Consider the following 9,676-nt stretch of genomic DNA (forward strand, 5'->3'; position numbering starts at 1 on the left):
CTCCTGCTGGCCACACTAGTTCTGATACAGGCCAGGATGCCATTGGCCTTCTTGGCCGCCTGGGCACACTGCCGGCTCATGTTCAGCTGCTGTCAACCAGCACCCCCAGGTCCTTTTCCAACAGACAGGGAATCCTTCGTATCATGCGTCTTGTCTGCCTGTCGGGCCTGTCCCAGGGAAGGTAGGGTGCGGTTCCAGTAGTCTCTCTCTCTCTCGCTGTCCCTGATACTCCTTCACGTACTCGTCTCCTCCCGGAGCTCTGTCACTAAGCGGAGGAGTTCCTCTGCCTGGGCGCACCTCCCACAGTGTGCTCACTGCTGCCGTCCGGTACTGGCATACGAGCAGGGCACAGCCTGCAGCCTGGCACCTGGCTGGCAGCGAGTTCCCACCGCAGCTCTGTCTGGGAAGCTGCGTCAGTCATGGTGGGTGCAGAGTTAATACTTCCCTGGTAAGGAATGTTGCATTGCTGTAATATATGAGCTACGTTACCTAATTACTGCAAAAATATCATTTAAGCATGAAACTGATGAGGTATTTTTCAGAAAATGTCAAACATGAAACTTTCCCTGAGAAAAAAACTTTTAACTGAGATAACTGAAACAGCAATAAAATAGATTTGCAAGTGCTCCTCCAGCCCCACTCCCCCAGGCCGTCCTCCCCAGGCACTCAGCAATCAGCCAGCAAAGCTGTCTCACCTCAGGGCAAGCTTTCCTGTGCCAGGAGAATAGAGAAGGGGAGAAAAAGATACCCGGCTCCACATGTCCCCCAGAGCAGAGTATTGAAGGTGTGGTATAAGCTCAGGTTCACATCCCAGCTGGGCCATCCAGAAGCCTCCAAAGCCCACGTTAACAGGGACCAGGCCACTGCACCAGGCTGGTCAGTTTCTGAAGGTCAACTAGTGCAAATGGTCAACTCTTCAACCACCGGGGGCCTTGCCTGAGATATGGCAGATCCCAGCTCATGTCTCTGTTTCAGTGAGCAGCTGAGGTTTTACCCAACGCAGATCAGCTGGAAAAGGAGCTGCTGCAAGTCAGTTAGGAGGGAACTTGCTCTAAGTGCCTCATCGGTCCAACAGAGGACCCACTTCTGAAACACCAGTGATGGAACTGTCCATTGACCTGATGAAGTTTGGATAATTAGCCTATAAGCACCATATGTAAGGCAAAGTGGAGTGAACAGCTACCAGGTTGGCCTTCAGGCTCTGTGCTTTGAGCTGGCTCCCCAGGGCATGCAGATCTCCATGCCTCGGGCAAGGCATCAGTCTGGGCTTGTGGGAGGATTTACCCTCTGAAGGTCTTACTTTGCCCTCAGGATGGAAGAGCAGGATGGGGTGGTACCTCGAAAGTTGTTGTAGGATGAGTCGATGATTTTCCACCCAGCTCTGATTGTTTTAAAGGAAAGTAGTTGTCTTTTTAGTCAAGCCAACTGCTTTGTGTATTACATGAGCTGCTACATTTTGCAAACCAGTCATCTGGCTTTAGACGTGCATTTTATGCCTTTATAGGGACCAAGGTCAATATGCACACAAAACAATCCCTCAACATCAGTGCCAAGCAATGTTCCTCAGGAGATCTAACCCTTGTTCCTCAGCCAGGAACAAATTCAACAGGCACTATTTGGAAACTGAACCCCCCTTGGCCTCCATGAGCACAGCTGATACAATATGCGCTCCTGGTAACAGGACATCCATTACTTCATGGCTGTGTAGTCCCCACCTAACTTACTATTCACATGATGGCTGGATCTTGTCTTATTTAGCTTTGTATCAAAAACAGATTTTAAAAAGTCTATTCCCAGCTTATCCATACAATATATTGAGCTGTGTTTTTAATGTTCATATTTATAGTCCCAAGTTTTGCAGTTTGTAAAAAACTGCCTCTCAGTCTTGTTTACAACATAAGATTTAGTAATAAATGTGAATTAAAAGTAAGGAGAGGGAGATGTATTTTGTATTCTGGCAAGGAAATTTCCCTTCAGTTTTATAAAGTATACACCAATCTCCTTGAAATGTCCCTACATCTGATACTGCAGCAGTCTGTGTCTCTTTGCTGCTTGATAAAGCCATGTCTTAGGTAATGTCAGCTCCACAAGGCTACACATATAAAAAGCTCATTGGAATAAGTCTTCCTTGCATGATCACCTTCAGATGAGAGTCCTGTAAGTATATCAGCCACGTGCCTGAGAAGGCTTTCAACATGGAGCTGCACCTCACTGTTTGCCAGAGGTCTGAACTTGGATAAAAACATTTTTTGAATCCTTTTTTTGGCTCACACAACAAAACATTGCTCCATCTTTCATATGCTCAATGACCAGCATCAGTTTTGTGCCACAAACTTCATTATACAAAATGTGTAATGGCAGGGATGTTGCTCACAGAAAGGAAGAGAAATTAATGCTTTTTTTCAGTCACCTGTGGAATATCAGAATTCAGATGCAGGAGGGGAGAAGACAGAAGGGATGCAGTACCTGTAGGAAAACAAAGTTATTCTCAGAACAGAAAAAGACATTAGAGTTCTGAAGTACAAAAAGGTACAGGAAGTCCAAAGGTAGTGGGAAAGAAAGTGGGAGGAAGAGTTTCTCTTGATTAAACCAGTTACTGGAAAATATCTCCATCTACAAGTGAAGCTGAGGTGAGAAGGGAATGTTTAGCCACCCATATTTTATTTCCTCACAAATTTCAGTTTCGTTGCTTATGTATACAACATTCCCCAGGGACCAGGCTCCTCCTTGGACAAAAAAATAGTCATTCTCTTCCTTTTCTCCAAATTTATCTGTACCATCCCAACATGCACCCCAAGTCATTTTCTTCTTCCTGGTTTAGTATCAAGATGTTTTCCAAACTACTGTAGCTCCCCTTCCTCCCCATGCATTGTGTTAGCAACAGCCATACATTACAGCACCACTTCACACATTAGTATGGCTAGTGTGGTTGAGCCACATACTCAATTAGAGCAGGAGAAACTCACGGGTTTAAGTCCAGAAGTATATGCCAACCCCTCCACTATTCCTCAAAGCCCTTCTTTGCATTATATTCACAGTGGAGGGAAGATAAATAGGTGGCAGGCATGTTTAGACACAAATAAAGGGATTTTCTTAACACTGAAAATTAAATTAAACCTAAATTAAATTAATTTTTCAGTATCTTGATGAGAATGGCTTTTTGGTTCTCCAAAAACCCAAGTGATTTTGAGGACATGGCCTTCTGCATTCAAAAAGGGTGCCTTGGAAAGACCAGATAAGTTTTGCTCAACATCTCAGAGCTTTTTCAGCGGATGTGGGAACATCTTGGTCCAGCTATCACTAGTGTTTGTTTAAGGACATTTTTGAGGTGGGAAAGAGGCAATTATTCTCTCTTTCTGTGATTCAGGGACAGCATACATCAATAACAGAAACAAAGTTTTGTCTAGTGACCTTAGGGACTGCAAGGAAAGTAGATGATATTAATTTCAGTGACACTTGGATTATCTTCAGGCTGTATTGACATTTTTCTCATCCTCTGTGTACTCCAAATACGCTGGCTTTTTGATTTTCTTAATTGGATTCCCATGAAAATAGGAGCTGAAATATTTTACAGCTCTTGAAATGTTTTCTTGCCATTCAAGGATAAGGCTAAATATCAGAAATATATATTTTTACTATAGTTACAAAAATGCTTTCACCAAATAAGGTACAGTAAACCCAGGATAGCAGCGTCATGATCTTGTCTGCCTCTCTGAAAGTGCCAGATAAGAGCTGAATTATCCAGACAACCCTTGAATGGAAAGGACTGGAAAAAGGGCACCCCACCTCTGAGTGACACAACAACCATTTCAAAGAGCTCTGACAACACTGATGCTGTATCCCGTTTGGCTTGTACCGATCTGGATTCCTCACTGAGAAGTGAGGACGACTGCCTCCCTCATCCTGAGGGCATTGCTTGTACTGTCAGCGAGAGCCACAGAGAGCAGACAGTGCTGGGAGCCGCTGCTGTCTTGGCTCTGGGCATCGTCTGGGACAGCCCACTGCTGTGGCTCATGAAAACCCCCTGCGGGCCCAAGGGCAGGGGCGATGCTTGACGTCAGATCTCAGAGGATCCCCACAAGGGCTTGGTCAGCTCTTCCTGCAGCGTGCTGATTCGGGCTGTGGCAGAAGCCACAGGGGTCTGAAGCTCAGGTGTCTTGTAAGACTGGATCCTGCTCCCTCCCCCCCCAAGGAAAAAAAATCATTCATCTCTTGCACGAAATATTTTCAAATGGTAATTGCTTGTTGCCATCAAACTGCTTCCTTGTATTGTTGTTTGCAATAAAGTTACAGCCATTGGTAATTTCAGCAATTGTCTGACAGTTGTGAGCACGAGGCAGAACAAAATTTAGCCTGTGCTGACATTGATTTTGCTGCTGAAACATTACTAGGATCTTGCTTTTGACCATAATTGGTAAGGCTGTAATTCAGACCAAGGGTAGAAGAAGGACACAATTTTTATCTGGTTGGTTTTAGCATTATAAACGCACATCAGCAGAGATAATGTCCAATTTTCACCCTGATTTTCTGTGCCCTGTATTTCTCTTTCCTTTTTATTTCTTATTCCAAATGAAATGTAACCATTTCCTTAAGTCACTCTCATACCAGCCTCTTGGACAAAGCAGATGAGGATGAGTTAAGGGTTCAGGTGGCAATATTATGACCAGGATCTCTGGCTGTCATTTTCTCCCCTCCCTTGTTGCTGGGTTTGTGGACTTTTCTTCCCTCAGTTGCTTGTTCCAGGTAAGGTGTGGACTTTAGCTTCCAGTCCATTTACAACCCAAGTCTCCAGCGTGAGCCATGCAGTGCTTCAGGCTCCAGTGAGCTGGTTCAAGAATGCTGAGCTCAACAAACAGCTCTTGGAGGCTCCTGGGCGGGATGAAGGGCGACTTGCCAACAAAGCCAGAAGGATCCACTTGTAATTGTGCCTTACATTGTGGAAAGTTTGCTGAGCATGACATATTCTGAACAAAATATTTACAACACACAGAGCCAGCATTTTTTAGTGAAACTTAAATCAAAACATTAGAGCTAACATAAGGATAGACCTGATTGCTGCAATTCATCAGTTGTTCCAGTCATTCTGCACATTTGTGTAATTAAGGAATCATTCCCCATGTAGTCACAGAGTAACTTTAATGTATTATTCTAAGATCCACAGCCTTGCCTTTTACTACAATGCACAGCTAAATCAGTATATTTGAGTTACTAGGGACTTCGACTCCTGAGCTACAGATGCCCCAGCTTTCATGGTTTAAGATGTGACCGATCCCAACTCCTGCCCTGCAGAGGTGGCAGAATAAACACATGCATAGTCCTCAGCTGCATCCATTGACTGTGCAAACCCGCCTTTGCTGATGGTTTCAGTAAACGTGCCAGCCTGGGAACCGCAGCAGCTAGGAAGCCAGCACATGGTCACCTCTACATGCCCTGCTACTGTGGCAACCACAAAAGGTCCCACCAGAACAGGGCAAAGAACTGGTGACCTTAATAATTTACCATAGCACCAGAACTTAGTACCGAAATGTTAAAAATGTCCTCTCTCACTTCAGTTGGTTCACATTCCATGTGGAGGTCAGGGGGCTGATTTCTCACCCAGGACTTTGGAGAGTGTAATCCTCACTTTTGCCTTGTCAGTTTGGGTAACAAGTTGGGGTTTTATTAAAAAAAAAAAATATTATAAAAGCTACTCTGCCAGCTTCATGTAGATTTTTATTGACTCCTACATTTTTGCATCTCGGCTCTCCATATGTGAAAACCCAAATAACTAATCAAGATATCCCTTCTCACATCTTTTGGGATTATAAATAGGGAAACATTCAGAAGCATTAATATGAAATACCTAACAGCATAAATAACATCAATACACTTTGAATACTGTGTGCCAAATCCTATGTGGAGACTCTCATTCAACTAAGACGTGGCTAGGTTGTTGTTTAGGTTTCAGCCTTGGTGTTTGGACTTCTGTTATTCTTGGAAAGGTCTGTGAAAAGTTAACAAGAAAACCAAGTCTTTTGTCAACGGGCTGAACTCACTGCCCAGGATGCCAAACCCCACTGAAAAATATTTAGGACTTACTAAATCAGCAGTAATTTTCCACCAGTTTTAGTCTCCATGTGCAGATTCAGTGAGCTTTAGCTCATGATGTTGACTCAAGAGACTTCACTGAACTCCTTTCACTTTCCGGAGTGCATCCTATTCACAAGCCTTAGTCTGTCATATTTACCTTTGGAACTAGTTTAATTATATATTTTATATTGCCTACCATGAAAGGGATTTTCAGTGCTAAGCTGATACAGTTTTATGGATGTTGAAGGCATGGTAAGGTCTATTAGGTGTCAAGGCTATAATAACAAATTAAAACAGTGTCAAGATCAAATCCCCAGAAAATATGGACTATAATACAGTGCTTCGTATCTGTAAACTCTTCTCCCAGATGAACTGATTTTAATGCAATATGAAAGATCAGAAATAAGTGACAAGTTTACCTCTACAGAGAGAGCACAGGGTACTAATAGACCTATGGCAGTGGTCAAGCCTTCAAGAGCTTCTCCTCTCCTTGTTTATGGCACAATTTAGCCCATCCCTGAAGTAGCCAGATGTTTTTCCAAAATATCAGAACCCTTTTTTTTCCCCCAGAAGATCCTTATACCTCCTTATCTGTAATTTGTTGGTGATTTTTGATGGTTCTTTCAGAAAACCTTTCCCTAGCGTGTCAAATGGGACTCTGATTTTTTATATCTGCTTGTCTTGCTATTCACGTGCGTATCTAGTACCTTGCTCCCACTGGTTACGTTTCTGGCCAGAAGAACATAGAGGCAGTTTTATGTCAATTTTACTGGGGCTCTGGTCCCAGAAGCAGCGCACTCTTAAGCACAGAGTAGAACAACTCTACACCTGCTCCAAATTGGACTGGCTCCTAACAGCCTTTCCACAAGCCAAAGATTGCCTCAGCACACTGCAGGGACCACAAGACTAGGCTGCTGGCTCTGTTCCACCTGGCATTTCTGAGCCAGCTAGGAGAGAAGTCTTTCCAGGTGCTTAGAGATGTTGATGAATTGTAAGTGGTGGGCTGTGGGGAGGATCTTGTCCAAATGACCATTGAGCATACACATATTTAGGGGATAGGAATGAGTTCTTGTGTTACCATTTTTCAGCTTTTGCCTTGGTATCCTGGCCATCAACCTACCCTGAGCACTCAGAGTGCTGTTTTCCCATATTTCTTTTACTTGATCTTGTCCCTTTCTGCAAAGTGCCATTGTCAGAAACCATTAGCTGCAAAGCTATTATATGAAAACCTCACCAATCATCGCTTTATGAAGACTATCCGTTCCTTAAATCTTAATTGAGGAATAAATCATTGCACAGTTTAGCATTCTTCTTGTAAAGTGTACCCAGTGATGGGGGAAAAAATGGGACAAGTTTTCAACTTTTTTCTCAGGTATTTTATTAAGAGAATGTAAAAAGAGTAATAAAGCAAGGAAGGCATGAAATAGTCTGAAACTAATGAGAAATGCTTGGTTATGATTCACCTCTGCTGCAACATTAGAAACTGAGCAAAATTCAGCCCCTATATCATTGTCTGCATGTAAAGGCCAGATAAAGACCTTTTCTCTTCAAATTTCCTGTCCAAGAATATATAGTAGTATTAGAAGCTGGTAACAATTTGTTTCCCCAAAACATTAATTAAATGTTGGTAAAACTGGAAATAGATTTAGAGGTCACTTACTCATAAAACTTCTTGGGGAAGAACCCACATGGGGATATATGCACACACCAGAGTATGCTTTTTGGTTTTAACCCTTCTTCCACCACTCTCACTGGTATAAAATGTTGATTTTAATGATGTGATTACTGTGCTACATTAATCTTGATGAAGTCAGAATGAAATACAGTGTCTCCCTCACAATTAATAAGTAAACTCTTTAAAACCAACAAGAGTCAAATAGGCATCATCAACTAATGCTATGAGAGTGTTCTATAAAAATCTAAATGTCTTTGTTACATTAAGACATGGTAATAATTTTATTATTGCAACAGAAAGCTTTGCACACCAAAGCAGTTAAAATATGGATGGAAAATTAATCTGCATTTAGTAACTAAGAGCAAAATCCTGTTACAGTGGAGTGACTGCAAATTTGTATCCTTTAACTGCACTAATGTCAAAGACTTGTTGACCCTAATCCTTCTGATTTTTCTGCAAGAATACAGAACTATCTGCCTTGTACTTTTGCCACACAATCTATTGAGTACACCACCTTATTGTAGGTATTATATTTTTTATAATATTAATTTCATAGAGATGTAGACTACAGAAATACTGGGAGAAGAGAGGAGCTAAACCTAATATCTACTTATACCATTTCATGAAATTATTTTTATTACTAAGAATGTCAGTGGCAGATTTGGAAAAACTTTAATCTCCACTTAAAATAGAGGAAAAGGCAAAGAGTAGATCTTGCATGTAGAAATTCCCAAATTATAGTCCTGATGTCTACAATTACTCCTGTTCATCAAGTCATTGAGGTCCCAGGTTCCTTAATTAACTGGGATTGCTTGGCATCTAGATGCCCATCAGAGAGTGCTAATTACCCTCACTGCTGAAAATGCAGATGTGAGCACCCAGTGCTCCATCCCCACAGGGAGAAGTGCCTTGTCACCACCCACCCCGAGTCAGGCTGACACCTTTCTGTCTGACCTAACCAGAAGACAGCAACCTGATTACAACAATCCTAAATTTTGAGGTCATTTATATTTTGCAATCAAGGTTAGTCAAGCTTAATACAAGTATAGGGGAAATAAAAGCCTTTAGTTGCATTTCCCCCACTCCATGACCTCCCTCCAGCAGTCCTGCCCTGGCTGGCAGTGCCAGCGTGTCTACTATTGTCAGGAAGTTGCATTCCAGAGCATCGAGGTCCTCCCCCCCTTATTCCTATCCAGGCTTTACAGTGCAAAAAGAAAGGAGGGAGGGAGGAGGGATGCCAGCAAGAAGTTTTCTGCCAGCTTTTACTCCTGTCCGTTGATCTGCACACTGTGGAATGAAAAGCTTCTTTGACTTCCTATGACATGTGTACATAGAATGATTTATTAAAACCTATACATAGACTGAAAAACAAGTGTCCTTAGATGGGTTGCACTGCTAATTCAGCTTTGACACTAATTTATTGAATTCAGTTCGATTTCACGAGTTAGATGATGTTTTAATTCCTCAGAAGTCTCAAAAGGATGAATGACAGATAAAGAAGTGAGCAGGGTGTGCCATCCCAAATTACCTATTATCTGCAACTCTGATCCTAAAAAATTTTTGTTAGAAAAAAAGTAGCATATCTGAGAAAGAAGCACTCTTTTTTTCTTGACAGCTAGAATCTATAAGATTCCTCTCCATAATCATTAAACAAGTACCAATATCCTTCATAGCGTACAATATAATTAATAGGATTGACATCTGGTCCTTTAAGTGCATATAGTATGCAGACAACTTTGAAGCATTTTGCACTGAGGTAAAACAACTTGATTCTGAAATTTGTTCATAAACTACTATATTTAAAATCATTTGAAAGGAAAAAGTGAAGAAAAGTGACTTATCTTAATCATCTTGGCCGTTTTTTCAGTCATCATGTTATACTCCAGATAAACTGTTGTTGTGGTTTAACCTCAGTAGGTAACTGAGTACCAC

At 42.0% G+C, this 9,676-nt stretch overlaps 1 protein-coding gene across 3 annotated transcripts in view; it reads left to right on the forward strand.

Moving 5' to 3' along the window:
- GRM5 (glutamate metabotropic receptor 5) overlaps positions 1-9,676 on the forward strand; it is a 286,832-nt gene that overhangs the window by 251,939 nt on the left and 25,217 nt on the right. The window lies entirely within an intron of this gene.

This window comes from Aptenodytes forsteri, unplaced genomic scaffold, assembly GCF_000699145.1.
Source record: "Aptenodytes forsteri isolate BGI_AS27 unplaced genomic scaffold, ASM69914v1 Scaffold376, whole genome shotgun sequence".
Lineage (NCBI taxonomy): Eukaryota > Metazoa > Chordata > Aves > Sphenisciformes > Spheniscidae > Aptenodytes > Aptenodytes forsteri.